This window comes from Chlorocebus sabaeus, chromosome 17 (genome assembly GCF_047675955.1).
Source record: "Chlorocebus sabaeus isolate Y175 chromosome 17, mChlSab1.0.hap1, whole genome shotgun sequence".
Classification (NCBI taxonomy): domain Eukaryota; kingdom Metazoa; phylum Chordata; class Mammalia; order Primates; family Cercopithecidae; genus Chlorocebus; species Chlorocebus sabaeus.
The window spans coordinates 52629021-52641801 of NC_132920.1; the positions used below are offsets into that span (position 1 = coordinate 52629021).

The 12781-nt window shown below is 41.9% G+C and overlaps 1 pseudogene; it reads left to right on the forward strand.

Annotated features, from left to right (window-relative positions):
* The first annotated feature begins 6753 nt into the window (after positions 1 to 6753).
* LOC103221363 (SH3 domain-binding glutamic acid-rich-like protein 3) lies at positions 6754 to 7106 on the forward strand (annotated as a pseudogene).
* The last annotated feature ends 5675 nt before the right edge of the window (positions 7107 to 12781 follow it).

Here is a 12781-nt window from a genome sequence, read left to right on the forward strand (position 1 = left end):
GGGAAAAAAAAATGCTGGTTGCTAAGGGCAATGCTGGGACACAGGGGAAAAATACTTGAAGAAAATTAACAAGAACTGAGTCTCAGAAAGACTGAAAAGAGTGAAGTGACCAAGAAGACTGATTTTTATTGGAGAAAATTTTGTTTGATTGATTTTTTCTTTTGATCAATATCTTCTAATTTTTTCTTTTTATCGATGTCTTCTAATTTTTCTACAACAAACATGTTTTAGTTGTGTAATTTTTACAAGCAGAGAGACCTCTACAGTGCAAGGGGACTCATAGTGCTTGTGGTAAAGAGGCATTTATGATTCTAATCTCCCTTTCTCTGCATTTGAGAGAAGAGGAGGAAAAAAAGGAGGAGAAAAAAAAAACAGAAAAAACCCCATAGTTTCATTTTCTTCCCCATTAGCTGAGTCCAGACGTAAATGAAAGAACAAACATCTCCAGTGAGGAACCAGGAAGAAAGCAGAGGCAGGGAGGTCCCAAAGGGGACCAGGTCTTTAGAGGCCCAAAGCCTACCCTTAGGAGCCCTCCTCAAGGAGTTACTGCAGACTCAATAACAGCCTACCTGGAGGATGAACCACAGCAGGTTACTGTGCTTTTGGGATTGTACTGGTGGTGACAGGAGATGGATTTTGTGACCAGACTAATTCCATGCCAATAAAAATTCTCATATAACCAAATATGTTCCAGATTGCAGTAAATAATACAAAGCTCAGATAAAACAGAAACCACTGCATTGAAAGTGCAGGAATGGTTCCCTGGAGCTCCCTGGAACTGGATTTGACTAATGGAAGGTTTTAACTTCTCCAATGAGTGCCAAACCAGCCATAAGAGAGAACTCCTGATATGAACGCAATGCATACCTGTGATAGACCAAGACAGAATAAGCCATTCCAAAAGCCGAAGCACCCAAGGAAAACCAAAAGGGAGAAGAGAAATACAGACTCCGAAAAAAAAAAATGGCATTTGATGACTCAGAGTAGATAACTGATTTGTTCTTAGGAATCAGGTAGGGTGAAAAGAGGTTCTTCAGAAGGGGGTCAAATCCTGATCCATTCGAGAGTGTACGCCCTACTTGGCCAGGTGCCCTTCTGTATTGGGGTGGCCTGTATGCAAACAGAACTGGATTCTGGCTCTCAGAAGCTCATATTTCCTCTCTGTCAGGGATCTTGTTTAGCTCATGATGGAAATTTTGTCCTCATCAGCATCAGTTTTCAAAATTCTACACACTGATACAAAATCAAGAGGGAGGGAAGAGTCCCTTTGGGATGTTTCATATCATGAATCATCAGTCCCTTCCTAACTTTCCTGGGAATTTCATCCACATACAGAGGTCCCATTGACTTCTGTGGTTCCTGTCAAAGCCAAATTCAAGAATGGAAAAGATGAGCTGGAGTCAATTTCATGTTTTGGACTCATCAGCTAAGTTCTGTTGCAGTCGGGGGTCAGAGCAGCTTAGCTTTAAAGAGGCAGAAATAAAAGAGCTTGCTATTCAAATAGCTGGGGGTTTCTAGCCTGCTGATTGTAAATGGATCCAATGATTTACATGCAGACCATTGAGCAGGGGATGAATGAACAGCAGAGCTCTGCAGTGTCTTTTTAAATATGCAGTTCAGCCTGTTTTGGTGGTAAATGTAAACATGTGCAACTAAAGGAAGTGCTGGTGTCAAAAAGCCTTGCCAATTTTATTTTATTTTAACTCTACAACACACAAGGGAGAAACAGAGTTTAAGAAAGTTCATTCAAACCTGTGCAATCCAAATGCTTTCTAGAGACATAAAACATTGGGATTTTGAAAGACTTCTCTGACTTAAAGATGCAATAAGAAAAGTTACAGTTTTTTATTCACTTAGGCTAAAGCCTCTCTGTATAATATTGCTTACTCTTCCAGGAAGAGAATGGAGGAAAATTGACCATGGCATAGTTATCATAAATTAGTCCCTTGAAGGCATGTGTTCTATGTTATCTGTAAATAAGTCATAATACTTTGCTTCATTCACTCATTCATTCATAGATTCACTTTGTTCATTCAAAGAACATCTATTCACTCCCTTCTCTTTACCAGGCACTGTGCTAGGCACAGGACATACAAAATTAAATAAGATGGATTCAGTTTCATGTAAGGTAAAGTAAGTAATATCTCTCCCACCAAATGCAGCTATAAAACCTGGATACATTGAGCAGGTATTTAAATATCATGAGAAGTAAATATTAGCAGGCAGATTGAGGAAAAGACCATAATTTGAAGTACCATTAAACTAATGGTGAGCTTGTGACTTTTTTTCTTCTGGTATTCCCTGGCCTAGATTTAAGGCAGCCTAAAACCTAGACGTGAGCATTGCCAAGAACAGAGAGAGAGCTCCAGGAAAACCTTTTAGTCCTGACATGAGGAGTGCAAAAGAAGTCTCCTAAATTCTCCATTTTCTTTTGTCCTTCTTTTTCTTTTTTCTAATCTCTCACATCACCCAGCCTGTGATGGATGGTAGGCACTTACAACTCAGGGAGAGGAACTTCCTTTCTGATTGGAAGAACTGTGGTTCCCAAAGGGTGGCGCAAATGCCTGTTGTTTTTTTCTCTATCCTCCCACCACTTGGCGCCTGTATTAAAGAGTCTGACTCTATTTTTGATGTTTGACTGCTGACAGCTTTCAAACCTCACCACTCCCCCTTCCCCTTTGGCCCCACATCTGGGCAGGCTGATGTAAGAGCTCAGATACTCCCTTGGCACTGGATGGATGTTCAAACCACGTAAGAAACTCTCACATGCAGAAACACTCACCCAGCTTCACCCGCTAGCCATCATAAAAACAAGCCTGTACTCTTTGTTGACTCTCTCAAGCCATTTTCAGATCAACTTGGGGACTCTTTCTGCTTTCCCCAGAAAGCTTCATTATGTGTGTGATAAACCTGTTCTTACTCTCTTGTTGCATGTGTGGCATCATTGATCTCAATATCCAAACTAAATTTTGTTTTGGGGAGAAGCCCATTTCATTTTGGTTGAGTGACCATAACAACCCTAGACACAGGCCCAGTTATGGGAAATGCAGAGCAGATTAGGCTCAAAGAGGGATACTTTAGGGAACCATAATGTACCAGGGAGATCTCAGAGAGGAGAGAGCTGGGAAAGCGACCCCATCAAGTTGTTTTAAAATTTGAGAGTGGGTGCAGTGGCTCACACCTGTAATCTCAGCACTTCAGGAGGCCGAGCAGGGAGGATCCCTTGAGTCTAGGAGCTCGATACTAGCCTGGACAACATAGTGAGACTCTGTGCCTACAAAAAAAATTAAAATTAGCTGGGCATGGTGGCGTACATTTGTAGTCCCAGCTACTTGAGAGGCTGAGGTGGGAGGACTGCCTGAGTTCGGGAGTTCCAGGTTGCAGTGAGCTATGATCATGACATTGCACTCCAGCTTAGGTGAGACAGCAAGACCCTGTCTCAGAGAAAAAAAAGGCAAAAAAGAAGGAAAGAAAAGAAAAGAAAAAGAAAAAGAAAGAAAGAGAAAGAAAGAAAGAGAGAAAGAAGGAAAGAAAGAAAGAAGGAAGGAACTTGGGCTTATTCCCAAATGGTGCATGCATAGATCTGATCATAAAAAGCATATCTTTAGACTTTGAGAACTGAACTATGGGAGAGACGTGGGTAACCACGTGCCAGACTGGCCACTAGGTGGCATATACATCAGCAGGATCTGCATTGCACTGCAAAGCCTTTGCAAACAGAATTGACATTGAAGCTGCAACCCACAGAAGGCTGGTCAGAACTTGGAGCTTGAAATCAGCTGGTTTGACTGATGGCTAACGCAAAAATGTCAACATTCCATCTGATTAAAATAACACCAAGAGTCTCATAAGATAATATTCAAAATGTGCAGGATATGATCCAAAGTTATTCAGCATACAAAGAACCAAGAAAATATCAATTTACGTGTGTTAAAATTCACAAAATTCACAAACTGTACACCAAAGAAAGTCAGTTTTACTGTATATTAATTTTAAAAATGATGCCATTTGCTTGCAGGAAGTACACAATCTAGTTAGGGAGATAGAATCATAAATGAATAACAACATGATGTTTAGAACCTTATGATGATTTAAAACAAAAACATGGATAGGATAATGTGGGAGCACAGAGGGATACCTAGCCCAGTCTGGGATGTGGGGATCAGTAGGTTGAGATCAGTTTTCAGGAAGAACAGATGCTTTAGTTGATTCTGAAAGAACAAGTAAAAGAAGTTAGGCGAAGTAGAAGGTATTCACACAGAAATAAGGGGAAAAGTAGGGGTGGGAAATACACACGGTTCTATTTTATTGGGGTACTAGCTGACAGGCAGGGAGTGACAGAAAAGATGGAGGATGCCCCAGGACCAGGTCATGGAAGGCGTCAAATATCATCTTATATCACATTTAACCCTATTAGAAATCCTACTGGGAATAAGTTCTTAGTTTTGTCAACATTAACACGATGGTCACGACACAATCATGGCACCCCTGTGGGCCTTGATCTCTCATGGCAGAAACTATTGGTTTGTACCAGCATCTGTTTGGTCTTCTCTGTTTTGCAGCTTCCCTTGCAATGAGGTTGGCTGTGTGATCAATCCTGCCTATGGATGTGAGGGAAAGTGCTGCATGCCATGCTCTGGGTTTGGATGATAAGTATCCAGGGTGCCTTTCCAGAAGTTTGTTTCCCTTTCACATTGACCTTAGAGGCCATGTGTTGAAGGGCCATGAGACAAGATGGAAGGAACCTGGATCACTGAGTCATCACTTGACTGACCAGGAACATCTATGAAGTGGTTTGCACAAGTGTGCAATAAACTATCCTCCTGTTAAGCCACTGAGATTCCATACTTTGTTTTTTTAACACATTACAACCCAGCTTATTTGACTAATAGTTTCTCCATCTCTTTTTCAAGAGCATGAATAGCCTTCCTCCAAAGTCTTTTCCAGCTCCATAAATCCAACTTAGTCTAAGGAGGCCCTCCTCCAGTCAGCTGGCTCCTTCCTGGTGCTTTGTTCAGGCTTCTTTGGATCTGTCCTGCCTGTGTTCTTCCTCTCCAGGACAGTTCTATATTTTACTTTGGAGAAGGGTCATGACACCAGAAGCACTCAGGATTGGATAGGCTCTCAAAGCTCAACTAGTCTACCTCACTTTCTAGTTTCCAAGTCACCTCTACAACATCCCTGCCAAATGGTGGTCCAGGGTCTGGTTATTGAAAACCTCCAGTACTCAGAAACTCATTGCTTTGACCATACAAAAGTTCTTTCTCTCTCTACATTCTAAAAAGCACATTACACTGCCCATAAGGACTAATCACTGTAGACTGCACCTAAGTTCTCCTTATTTTACTTTTTAAATGAATAGTGATTCCATTTAAATGAATGAGTAGTAATTGCATTTGAGATATCTGAGCCTATTCCTGACCTCTTCCCATTATGGTGAGATTGTTTCTTTTTGTTTGTTTGTTTACACAATGACTGTTTCCTTGATGAATTTGTGTGGCCTGTGTATGAATTCAGAAACTCTGCCTCCCAGGTTCACGCCATTCTCCTGCTTCAGCCTCCTGAGTAGCTGGGACTACAGGTGCCCACCACCACGCCTGGCTAATTTTTTGTATTTTTTAATAGAGACGGGGTTTCAACGTGTTAGCCAGAATGGTCTAAATCTCCTGACCTCATGATCCGCCCACCTCGGCCTCCCAAAGTGTTGAGATTACAGGCGTGAGCCACCACACCCGGCCAGAAATTATCCTTATGTCCATCAACTCCATGTGCCCACTAGCAGAGAGCTCTTTCTTTGAGAATATCTTGTCTGTAATGTCAAGGACAAAGTCCGATAATAAGTCATAGCTCTCCTGCAGTTCAAATCTTTGGAATCTTTAAGTCTCTATATGTCCACGGGGAATCTCTAAAACCACAAACATTTTTAAAAAGTCAATACAATGGAAGAAGAAAACAAAAGTGAATATCCTTATCTGGATGGAAAGTTTTAACATGAAAGCTTTTTGTAGTGAGGGACTCTCTGCTATACAGGCTATTCAGTTCATAATGCTGGATAATCAAACACAAAAGTACAAAAGGAAAAATTGACCTGGCGCATCAAAATTTCAAACTTATACCTTGCAAAAGGCTGCTGACAGCATGAAAATACAGACTGGAAGAAAACATTTGCAAACCACATGTGACAAAGGACTAGTGTTTAGAATATATAAAGAACTCCCAAAACTAAACAGTAAGAGAAAAAAATCCAGTTAGAAAATGGACAAAAGACATTAATATAGTTTGGATATTTTCTCCCACACAAATCCCCTGTTGAAATGTAATTCCCAATGCTGGAAGTGGTGTCTGGTAGGAGGTGTTTGGATCATGGGGGCACATCCCTCATGGCTTGGTGCTATCTTCATGACAGTGAGTTCCCATGAGATCTGGTCATTTGAAAGGTGTGTGGCACCTCCCCTACCTTGCTCCTGCTTTTGCCATGTGAAGCGGCTGCTCCTACTTTGCCTTCCACCATGATTGTAAGCTTCCTGAGGCCTCACTAGAAGCTGATGCCGGAGCTATGCTTCCTGTACAGCTTGTAGAACTATGAGCCAATTAAACCTCTTTTCTTTATAAATTACCCAGTCTCAGGTATTTCTTTAAAGCAATGCAAGAATGGCCTAATGCAGATATAAAGAGACATTTCACTGAATAGTGGCAAATAAGCCCACGAAAATCTCATTGTTAGCCATTAGAGAAATGCAAATTAAAACCACGATGAAGTCTTCTTATAGTGCAGCTGCCATTACCGCTGCCCTCTGCCCTCTGGCCCATCAATCTACCTGCAGCACGAGCAGCCTGCACCTCTACAGCACATCGGTCACTGGCTCCCATAAAATCAAGTCCCAGCAGAGTGAGGTGACCTGAATCCTGAATAGGAAGTGCATCCAATACCAGCTAGTGGACATCTCCCAGGACAACGCCTTGAGGGATGAGATGCAAGTCTTGGTGGGCAACCCCAAGGCTGCCCCACCCCACATTGTCATGGGGACCACTACTGTGGGGACTTTGAGCTCTTCGTGGAGGCTGTGGAACAAAACATGCTGCAGGAGTTCCTGAAATTGGCCTGAGTCAAGCTGGCCCACAGTTCCCCTGCTGGACTCCATTACTACACTCTACTTACAGCTCTCACCTGGCCATGAAGGACCTTGTGACCAACTCCCTGTCATTCCTAACTTGACCTTAGAGTCCCTATCCACAACACAAACCACTTCTCCTCCCTCCTTCTAAATGTAGTCTCCTCTTCTCCATTCAAAGGCAACATTCCTTGCCCACTAGTCTCAGAAATTGTCTTAAGCAACAGCCCCAAATGCTGGCTGTCCCCAGCCAAGCGTGGGGCTACCATCCTGCCTGGCACTGGCTGATGGGCACCCCTGTTGGTTCCATCAGCGAGAGCTTAGGTCCCAGGAGGACCCTAAGGACAATTAAATGTCCTGTTCCATTGGAAAACACACATACACACACACACAAACACACACACAAAACAAAAGAGAAAACCATGATGCAATATCACTACACATCTAGCAAAAGGGCTAAAGTACAAAATAGTGACACCACCAAATGCTGACAAGAATGTGGAGGAACTGGGTCACTCATCCATTGCTGGTAGGGATATAAAATGGTACAGCTACTCTGGAAAACAGTTTGGCAGTGTCTTAAAAAAAACTAAACATGTACTTGTTACATAATTCCACTCAGAGACATTTATCTCAGGGAAATAAAAATGTATCTTCACAAAAACTATCTGTACACAAATGTTTATAGCAGGTTTATTCTTAACAACCCAAATCTGGAAACAATTCAGATGGTTAAACAAATTGTGGCATATCCATACAGTGGAATACTGCTTAGCAATAAAAAGGAATGGACTATTGATACATGCAACGACCTGGATGAATCTCCAGAAAATTATGCTGAGTGAACAAAGCTAATCCCTAAAGATTGTTCATGGTATGATTATATTTATATAACATTCTTGAAATGACAAAATTATAAAAATGGAGAACAATGAGTGCTTACCAGAGGATAAAGAGAAAGTTGCAGTGGGTGGGGAAGTGGGTGTGGTTATAAAAGACCCACAGGAGGAAAGGATCTCTGTGGTGATGAAAATGTTCTGTATCTTGATGGTATCAATGTCAACATCCTGTTTGTGATATTGTATTAGAATTTTGGAAGATATTAACATTGGGGGAAACACCACTGAGGGAAACTCTTTGTATTATTTCTTATAACTGCATGTAATTCTACAACTATCTCAATATTAAAAAATTGATTTTAAAAACACTCCCCAGCCAGGCACGGTGGCCCACGCCTGTAATCCCAACACTCTGGGAGGCTGAGGAGGGTGGATCATCTGACATCAGCAGTTTGAGACCAGCTGGACAACATAGCGAAACCCCGTTTCTACTAAAAATACAAAAATCAGCTGGGTGGGTGACAGGTACCTATAATCCCAGCTACTCGAGAGGCTGAGTCAGGAGTACCACTTGAACCCAGGAGAAGGAGGTTGCAGCGAGCCAAGATTTCACCATTGCATTCCAGCCTAGGCGACAAGAGCAAAACTGTCTCAAAACAACAACAACAAAACAAAACCAAAAAACCCCACTTTTCACACCTAGGTTGCAGCCCATACCAATTAAATTACAATGTCGGGAGAAGAAGTTAGACATCAGTATTTTAAAAACATGTCCAGGTGATCCCATAGGCAGCAAATTTGGGAACCACTGAATTAGGCATCTCAGAAGCCTCTGAGATGTTTAAGAAGAGAAAGAAACAAAAGTTTTCCTAAAGTTCTCTTTATAGAGATATCTTTGTAAAAAGGAACAACATAGACACATCCTATTACATTTTGGCCATAGCCTCAGTCAGTATGAGGGAGAAGCCTTGGACATTTCTTATTCATCTGACTTCACTAATTAAAAACTTAAGCCTAAAAGTCAACATTACTAACTACTTTGCTACTGGAATAATTTACCAAAAATGTTTTGTTTATTTATTTATTTATTTTTTGAGGTGGAGTCTCAGTCTGTGCCCAGGCTGGAGTGCAGTGGTGCGATCTCCACTCACTGCAACCTCTGCCTCCCAGGTTCAAGCAATTCTCCTACCTCAGCCTCCCCAGTAGCTGGGATTACAGGTGCGTGCCACCACACCCAGCTAATTTTTTCTTTTTTTAAAATTTTTAGTAGGGATAGGGTTTCACCATGTTGGCCTGGCCGGTCTTGATCTCCTAACCTCAAATGATCCGCCCGCCTTGGCCTCCCAAAGTGCTGGGATTACAGGCGTGAGCCACTGTGCCTGGCCCCAAAAGTGTCTTAAAAAGCCATTTCATGAATAATGCAATTTCTTCCCCTTCATCTTCATCCCAATACAGTAGATTTACAGTTTCTCTTTCTGGGGTTTTAGCCAATGGTTGTCCAAAAATATTAAATGGGAAAATTCCAGAAATAATAAGTTTTAAATTGTGCACCGTTCTGAGTAGCATGATAAAATCTCACACCATCTGCTCCAGGCCACTTGAGATGAAAATCATCCCTTTGTCCAGCATATCCATGCTGTATATGTTACCCTTTGTTTAGTCACTTAGTAGCCCTCTTGGTTACCAGATTAAAAAAACATAGTAGACTGTAATACAGTTCAATACTATTCAGTTTCAGGCATCCACTAGGGGTCCTGGAATGTACTCTCCAAGGATGAGAGGGCTACTGTAATCTTTATGAAGTGTAGTCTGAGAGGTGAGCTATAAAAATGCTCCTAGGTGTTCCACAGCCTGCGTAAGGTGTTACAGGTGTGTTGTTCTGTTTTAAAAGTAACACGTCATCTACAGCTGGCTGGCATTTCAGATCCCTTTAATATTCACTCCCCTTCTTTCCAAGATATTTTTTTTTCTCTTCTTTTAACACAGGGTCTCTCATGGAGTGTAGTGGCACAATCCTGGCTCACTGCAGCCTCATCCTCCAGGGCTCAGGTGATCCTCCCACCTCAGCCTCCCAAGAACCTGGGACTACAGGCGCATGCCACCACGCCCAGCAAGTTTTTGGTATTTTTTCTAGAGACAGGGTTTCACCATGCTACCCATGCTGGTCTCAAACTCCTGGGTTCAAGTCATCTGCCCTTTGGGGGCTCAGCCTCCCAAAGCTCTGGGATTACAGGCGTGAACCATCATGCCTGGCCCTTTCTGAGAAATTTCTTAGAGATCCCGCTTAAACTTGTTATAACAAGCAGCCCTCTTAGAACAAACTATAAAAAGAAAGGAGAGAGAAAGGGACTGAATTGTTTCTCTCATTAAACTTGTACCCAATTTGACCTTAACAGGGAGCGCGTCCCAATGCATCGTTGAGAGGATTTTAGAAGGTTCCTGAGTCGCCTATTTTCAAGTAGTATCACACTCTATTTTTCAGTCTAAGCCTTCTCTTGGAAGTTTTTCTTTTAAATTGAAAACATTGTTTAAAATGTGTTATCAGAGTAACATTAATGTAATGAGAAGAGGCAACCTTATCAGATAAGATAATCTGTTTTTCCTGAAGGATGCCATTTTCATTGCATTAGGGTTGTTTGCTCATAGAGACCTGCAGACACATAGATTAACCCTGCACACCAAGTCTTCTTTCTCACCAAGCGAATTTTCTGTTTGATTTTTATACTCCAAGAATCACAAGTACAGTAGCATCTCCATGGGGACAGACAGAATAGGAAAGATTGAGTTATCTTTAATATTTGTGTGTTTTTTTTTTAAATTTTTCAAGAAAATCTCTTTTAGAAAAGATGAAGTTGTCTTGTCCTTACATGCCAGTGAATGCATGTAAATCCATTTACCATAGAGAAGAACACAATTCTTTCACTGTTAAAGCCAAACAGAAGAGTCAGTAGTCATCTAGACAGAGGCTCTTCTGGTCTTCAATGCACAGAGACATGTTGCTTTCAATTCAGTTAAGGGTAACCAATGAAAAACAAGCTACACACAAAGATTACCTCTCACCCCATCATGCAAAGTTTCCATTCAGCAACATCTGGAGACTGCACAGCCCATTTGATTTAAATAGAAGACTCAGAGGCAGAAACCATATTCAGCCCAGATTCTCTGTGAACATAGCTTGTTGCTGAACCAATTCGCTCTGCTTCTAATTCACAGATCTTCAGCCCTAAGTAGCCTCATTTGGTCCTTATGAGGCACAGAGCCCTTTCCTCACCTAGGGCCTTTGCTTGTGCCATTCCTGCTGCCCGCATTGTGGCTCCCCTGGCTCCTGGCCTGCTGGCTCCCTCTCAGACTTCAGGTTTCAATTAAAATAACAGCCCTTCCCACTCCCCTTACTTCAGAGTTAGTCTCTGACTTGGCACCCTGTTGATTTCTGAGTCCTATTCCAGGGCTTGGCATCGCATAGTTACTTGTTGAATTAATAAACGTTAACTCCAAAAAATAATAATAAATACTTCCTCCAGTTAAAAAAGTAGATATTATACCATTTCTTTACAGAATATTAGTGACAAATAAAAACTGATCATCTTAGCTGGGTGTGGCAGTTACAACCACTTGGGAGGCTAAGGTGAGAGGATCACTTGAGCCCAGGAATTTGAGGCCACAGTGAGTTATAATCTTGCCACTGCATTCCAGCCTGGGCAACAGAGTGAGACTGTGTCTCTTAAAAAAAACCAAAAAGAGTGTGTTTTAGTTAAACATACACATGCCTGTGGTCATCAAATACCAAGACTATAATGATTAGCTCAAGCCGTTGAGAAACAGAAGCTGCTTTCTAATGGTGACACGCAGTATGCTCAGGCAGAATTGTAAATGGGTGCCACATTGAATACCTGACCACTCTATTTCACAACTCTTCCTCCTCTGGATGCTTATATGCATTTATTGTCTATTCCATTCATCCATCCAACAAGCACTACTGCTGCTTTAAGGCTCTTATGAACCTCTTCCACTAAATTTTAAGCTTCTGGAGACAGGGACAGCTCTTTTTAATAATAATGACAAATACTATTGAGTATCTCCTATGTGCTAGTCATAATGTTATGTGTTTTCCTGTATTAATAATGTATGTGATGGAGCTTTGACTTAAACCTGGACAGAATGACAGCAAAGCCTGCACACCTACACTTTTCTTAAACCTGGATCTGGGCCAGGCATGGTCGCTCAGGCCTATAATCCCAGCTCTTTGGGAGGCCGAGGTGGGCAGACCACTTGAGGTCAGGAGTTCAAGACCAGCCTGGCCAACATGGTGAAACCTTATCTCTACTAAAAGTACAAAAATTAGCCAGGCATGGTGGTAGGTGCCTGTAATCCCAGCTACTCGCGAGCCTGAGGCGTGAGAATCGCTTGAACCTGGGAGGCGGAGGTTGCAGTGAGCCGAGATCACACCACTGCACTCCAGCCTGGGTGACTAAGTGAGACTCCATCTCAAAACAAAAACAAAAACAAAAAACAAACAATAAGCCTGGATCTTAGCTGTTTGCATGACCTTTGGTGAGTTGCCTCAGTTTCCTCCTCTGTAAGATAGGGAGGATAGAGTATCTACCTCAAGGGTTGTTGTGAAGATTAAGATAATTGATACTTGTAAAATGCTTAGAATAGTTTGAGGCACACAACAGGCACTCATTAAATGTTTGTTGTTTGCTGTTGTTGTTATCATAACCATTATTGCTTAGAGGAAAGTCCCCTGTCTGGGAAACCCTCAGTCCTTGTTTTAGCATGGAAAGCCCCATGTCCTTGGTAAAAGTTCAAAATGGGTCCATATGGCAGGCT